The following is a 6,914-nucleotide window of genomic DNA, read 5'->3' on the forward strand; positions in this document are numbered from 1 at the left end:
CGTGTTCGCCAGGATGGTCTCGATCTCCTGACCTCGTGATCCGCCCGTCTCGGCCTCCCAAAGTGCTGGGATTACAGGCTTGAGCCACCACGCCCGGCCTAACATATTTTTTAATATCCTTTTAAGCTACTGTTATAACATCAGACTTTTCCCATGAGAAAGCTTTTATTTTACAAGAAAATATGTATTAAACATGACAATTGAATAAAATTTATGTATAAATGTTTAAATAGTTCCTCAGGTAGCAGAAATGTATATGAAGTTTTGATTGTCTTCTCAGATTATATGTTTGAGAGGAAAAAAAATGGTCCTAACCTATTTTAGTAAGTAGGATAGTCACCACACACACACACACATTTAATTTATATTTAACTTAGATTATTGTTATTTTTATATATTATTATATATATAATATATAATGTTAATATTATATATTATAAAATTGTTATTATATATATAGTTATTATTATATATTATATATATAAAAACGGAGTTTTACTCTTGTTGCCCAGGCTGGGCAATGGCGTGATCTCAGCTCACCACAACCTCCGCCTCTCTGGTTCAAGTGATTCTCCTGCCTCAGCCTCCCAAGTAGCTGGGATTACAGGCATGCACCACCATGCCCAGGTAATTTTGTATTTTTAGTAGAGTCAGGGTTTCTCCATGTTGGTCAGGCTGGTCTCGAACTCCCGACCTTAGGTGATCTGCCGGCCTCGGCCTCCCAAAGTGCTGGGATTATAGGCGTGAGCCACTGTGCCCCGCCAACTTAGACTATTTTTTATCTCTTCTGTGGCGAGTAATAAAATGCAGCGCTTTTGATAAACGAAGCTTTAAGAACTCAGGAATGAACAAGTCACTGCTGTCTAGGTTCTCCATGAGTTCACACTTATTATGTCCTCTTAAATATCAGGTTTGTTTCTTCAATTTAGGTACATAGCACTGATAACTGTGAAGTTATCTTTGATAATTTGACTTGGAACACACAGTTTATTCAAATGGCATATCTAAAAAATTTCAGTACTGGCCAATTTAGTATAAAAATGTGGCAGAGTATTTCATAATGTACGATTAATTTTTGTTTTGCCTAGATTACTAGTTTTATTTTATATATATATTTTTTGAGACAGAGTCTCACCCTATGGCTCAGGCTGGAGTGCAATGGCACAATTTTGGCTCACTGCAACCTCCACCTCCCAGGTTTAAGTGATTCTCCCCTCAGCCTCTCAAGTAGCTGGGATTACAGGCATGCACCACTATGCCTGGCTAATTTTTGTATTTTTTTTCAAGTCTCTTTTTTTCCCATAAGTTACTGGGGTACAGGTGGTATTTGGTTACATTAGTATGTTATTTAGTGGTAATTTGTGAGATTTTGGCACATCCATCAACTGAGCAGTATATTTGTAGTCTTCTATCCCTTGTCCCCCTCCCATGCTTTCCCCAACATCCCCAAAGTCCATTGCATCATTCTTATGCCTTTGCATACGCATAGCTTAGCTCTCACATGTCAGTGAGAACATTCGATGTTTGGTTTTCCATTCCTGAGCTACTTCACTTAGAATAATAGTCTCCAGTCTTATCCAGGTCACTGCAAATGTTGTTAATTCATTCCTTTTTGTGGCTGAGTAGTATTCCATTGTGTGTGTGTGTGTGTGTGTGTGTGTGTGTGTGTGTGTGTATGATATGATTCTGTCCTTCATCTTAAAGTTAGATAACCTGATGACAATGTGATTAGGTGATGATCTTTCAGCGATGATTTTCCCAGGTATTATTTGTGCTTTTTGTATTTGAGTGTCTAGGTCTCTGGCAAAACCAGAGAAGTTTTCTTCAATTATTTGTCCAATTATGTTTTCCAAACTTTTATATTTTTCTTCTTTTTCAGAAACACCAGTTATTCTTAGGTTTGGTTGTTTAACGTAATCCCAGACTTCTTTTTTTTTTTTTTTTTTGAGGCGGAGTCTCGCTCTGTCGCCCGGACTGGAGTGCAGTGGCCGGATCTCAGCTCACTGCAAGCTCCGCCTCCCGGGTTTACGCCATTCTCCTGCCTCAGCCTCCCGAGTAGCTGGGACTACAGGCGCCCGCCACCTCGCCCGGCTAGTTTTTTGTATTTTTTAGTAGAGACGGGGTTTCACCGTGTTAGCCAGGATGGTCTCGATCTCCTGACCTCGTGATCCACCCGTCTCGGCCTCCCAAAGTGCTGGGATTACAGGCTTGAGCCACCGCGCCCGGCCAATCATGTGATTTTTAAAATAATTCTATTTATGTGGTATATCACATTTATTGACTTGCATATGTTAAACCAGTCCTGCATCCCTGGTATAAAATGCATTTGATCATGGTGTATTATCTTTTTCATATGCTGTTGTATTTGGTTAGCTAGTATTTTGCTGAGAATTTTTCATCATCTATGTTCATCAGAAATACTGATGTGTAGTTTTTTTTTTTTTTTGTCATGTCTTTTCCTGGTTTTGTTATTAGGGTGATACTGGCTTGATGGAATGATTTAGAGATTTCCTCTTTATCTTTTGGAATAGTTTCAGTAAGATTGGTATCAATTCTTCTTTGAATGTCTGATGATAAAATATATCTGTGAATCCATGTGCTCCTAGAGTTATTTTGTTGGCAATTTTTATTACTGTCTCAATATGGCTACCTTTTTTCAGTCTGTTCAGAGTTTCTATTTCTTTCTGATTTAATCTAGGAGGATTGCATATTTCCAGGAATTTATGCATCTCCTCTAGGTTTTCCAGTTTGTGCACAGAGATATTTGTGGTAGCAATTCAATAAACTTTTGTATTTCTGTGGTATTGCCTGTAATATCTTCTATTTTTTTTCTAATTGAGCTTATTCAGATCTTCTCTCTGTTTTTCTTGGTTAATCTTGCTAATGGTCTATCAATTTTGTTTATCTTTGCAAACAACCAGCTTTTTGTTTCATTTATCTCCTTGTGGAGTTTTTGGTTTCAATTTCAGTTAGTTTTTTTTTTTTTTTTTTAAAGGTGCTTTGCTCTTGTTGCCCAGGCTGGAGTGTGCAGTGGTGCTATCTCAGCTCACTGCAACCTCCAACCTCCGCCTCCCAACTTCAAGCGATTCTCTTGCCTCAGCTTCCGGAGTAGCTGGGATTACAGACATGCACCACCATGCCCGGCTAATTTTTGTATTTTTAGTAGAGATGGGGTTTCACCATGTTGGTCAGGTTGGTCTTGAACTCCTGACCTCGTAATCTGCCCATCTCAGCCTCCCAAAGTGCTGGGATTACAGGAGTGAGCCACCGTGCCCGGCCCTCCTGAATTCTTTTTCAGGTAGATCAGGGATTTATTTTTGGTTTGGATGGATTGCTAGAGAGCTAGTGTGATTGTTTGGGGGTGATAAAGAGCTTTGTTTTGACATATTACCAGAATTGGTTTTCTGGTTTCTTCTCATCTGGGTAGCCTCTGTCAGAGGAAAGGTCTAGGGCTGAAGGCTGTTATTCAGATTCTTTTGTCCCATGGGGTGTTCCCTTAATGTAGTACTTTCCCCCTTTTCCATGTATATGGCTTCCTGTGAGCCTAGCTGCACTAATTGTTGTCTCTCTTCTGGATCTAGCCACCCAGCAAGTCTACCCAGATCTACGCTGGTACTTGTGGTCGTCTTCACAGAGTCCTGTGATGTGAACTGTATATAAGTCTCTCAGCCGTGAATACCAGCACCTGTTCTGGGGCAGGTAGCAGAGGGGTGAAATGGACTCTGTGAAGGTTCTCAGCTTCGGTGGTTTAATGCTCTATGTTTGTGGTAGCTGGCCTTCTGTTGGGAGGTGGCACTTTCCAGAGAGCATCAGCTGTGGTAGTATGAGGAGAAACAGGTGGTGGGTGAGGCCCTGGAATTCCCAAGAGTATATGCCCTTTGTCTTGAGCTACTAGGGTAGAGAGGGAAGGCCCATCAGGTGGGGGCGGAGCTAGGCCAGTCTAAGCTCAGACTCTCTTTGGGTGGGGCTTGCTGCGGCTGCTGTAGGGGAAGTGGGTGAGGTTCCTAGGTCAATGAAGTTATGTTCCCAGGAGGACTACGATTGCCTCTGCTGTGTGATGCAGGTTGTCAGGAAAGTAGGAAAAAGCGGGCAGTAACAGGCCTCACCCAGCTCCCATACAACCCAAAAGGCCAGTCTAGCTCCCACCATGCATCCCCCAACAGCACCGAGTTTGTTTCCAGGCAGTGGGAACTTGCCACAGGCCTGGAAACTTGCTACAGGCTACAAGCCTCCCTGCTGAGAGAGCAAGAGAGCAAGCAGGACTTCCATGCCTCTGCATCTGTCAAGTCTGCACACCAGATTCATGCCCTCCTCTGAGTTCTGTCTAGGAAACTTCATGTTCAGTTGGAATTGTTACAAAGTTCAGCTGGAGGAAAAAAAAAAAATATATATATATATATATATAACATTTTATATTTTATTTATTTATTTTTTTGAGATGGAGTCTTGCTCTGTCACCAAGGCTGGAGCACAGTGGCGCAGTCTCCACTCACTGCAAGCTCCGCCACCTTCTCGGTTCGCACCATTCTCCTGCCTCAGCCTCCCGAGTAGCTGGGACTACAGGCGTCCGCCACCACGCCCGGCTAATTTTTTTGTATTTTTAGTAGAGATGGGTTTTCACTGTGTTAGCCAGGATGGTCTCGATATCCTGACCTCGTGATGAGCCACCGCGCCTGGCCTATATTTTTAATAAAAGATTTTTTTTCAAATTTTCTGTTAACTAACAGATCTAAATATATTTAGCTTTTCTATATCATATAAAAAGAAGATTCCAGTCAGGCATGGTGGCTCATAGTTGTAATCCCAGCACTTTGGGAGGACAAGACATAAAGTCTGTTTAAACCCAGAAATTTGATAGCAATATAGCAAAAGCCCATGTCTACAAAATATACAAAAATTAGCTGGGCGTGGTGGCCTGCACCTGTATTACCTGCTATTCAGGAGGCTAAGGTAGGAGGATTGCCTGACCCCAGGAACTCGAGGCTGCAGTGAGCCATGATCCTGGGTGACAGAGTGAGATCCTTTCTAAAAAAATGCCAGGCTGGGCGCAGTGGCTCATGCTTGTAATCCCAGCGCTTTGGGAGGCCAAGGCGGGCAGATCACTTGAGGTCGGGAGATCGAGACCACCCTGACCAACATGGAGAAAATACTAAAAATACAAAATTAGCTGGGCATAGTGGTGCATGCCTGTAATCCGAGCTACTCGGGAGTCTGAGGCAGGAGAATTGCTTAAACCCAGGGGGCTGAGGTTGCGGTGAGCTGAGATCGCGCCACTGCAATCCAGCCTGGGCAACAAGAGTGAAACTCCATCTCAAAAAAACAAAAAATCAAAAACAAAAAACCCACCAAAAAATGCCAAAGCATATAAACATAAACTTATGTGGGTATTTTTGGAAATTTTTGTTACTATTATTATTCTAATAGTTTGTGGGGTACAGGTGGTATTTGTTTACATAGCTTCTTTAGTGGTGATTTCTGAGGTTTTGTAGCACCCAGCAACTAAGCAGTGTACACTGTACCCAATGTGTAGTCTTCTAACCCTCACTCCCCTCACACTCGTCCCCTTGAGTCCCTGGAGTCTATTATATAATTCTTATACTTTTGAATCCCCATAGCTTATCTCCGACTTGTAAGTGAGAACATATGATGTTTGGTTTTATATTCCTGAGTTACTTCACTTAGAGTAATGGTCTTCAGGCCAGGCATGGTGGCTCACACCTGTAATCCCAGCACTTTGGGAGGCTGAGGTGGGCGAATTACCTGAGGTCAGCAGTTCAAGACCAGCCTGGCCAACATGGTGAAATCCAGTCTCTATTAAAACTACAAAAAATTAGCCAGGTGTGGTGGCATGCACCTGTAGTCCTAGTTACTCGGGAGGCTGAGGTGGGAGAATTGCTTGAACCTGGGAGGTGGAGGTTGCAGTGAGCCGAGATCATGCCACTGCACTCCAGTTAGGGTGACAGGGTGAGACTCCGTCTCAAAAAAAAAAGAATAGTGGTTTTCAACTTTATCCAAGTTGCTGTGAATGTCATTGTTCATTTTTTTGTTTTATGGCTGAGTATTTCATGATATGTATGTATCACATTTTCTTTATCTACTTGATAGCTGATGGGCATTTAGGCTGGTTCCATATTTTTACAATTGCAAATTGTGCTGCTATAAACATGTGTGTGCAAGTGTCTTTTTACATAATGACTTTTGTCTGCATGTAAATAGTAGTAGGATTGCTGAATCAAATGGTGGTTCTACTTTTAGTTCTTTAAAAAATCCCCTGATGGGATGGGCATGGTGACCCACGCCTGTAATCCCAGCACTTTGGGAGGTCAAGTAGGGTAGATCACCTGAGGTCATGAGTTCGAGAGCAGCCTGACCAACAAAGTGAAACCCTGTCTCTAGTAAAAATACAAAAATTAGCTGGGCGTGGTGGCATGTGTCTGTAATTTCAGCTATTTGGGAGACTGAGACAGGAGAATTGCTTGAACTTGGGAGGCAGAGGTTGCAGTGAGCTGAGATCGTGCCACTGCACTCCAGCCTGGGTGAGGGAGCGAGACTCTGTTTAAAAAACAAAAAACAAAACAAAACAAAAACCTTGGCTGTTTTCCATAGTGATTGTATTAGTTTACATTACCACCAACAGTGTAAATGTTCTGGTTTTGATTTGAATTTTCCTGATAATTAGTGATGTTGAGCATTTTTTCTTTTCTTTTTTTTTTTTCTTCAGTGTTCACATTTTTTATTTTGAGGTGTAAAATATATTGGCCAACACCGTTACTTTCACTGGCAGATAAAATAATTGGGATGTATAATAAAAAACTTGTACTTGACCTTTTATCAAGATTATCTGCCACCAAATTACCCATATCCAGGTTTCCATGAGCTTGGAATTTTCTTTTTCTTTTTTTTTTTTTTTTTTT

This window comes from Colobus angolensis, unplaced genomic scaffold (genome assembly GCF_000951035.1).
Source record: "Colobus angolensis palliatus isolate OR3802 unplaced genomic scaffold, Cang.pa_1.0 Scaffold99, whole genome shotgun sequence".
Taxonomy (NCBI): Eukaryota; Metazoa; Chordata; class Mammalia; order Primates; family Cercopithecidae; genus Colobus; species Colobus angolensis.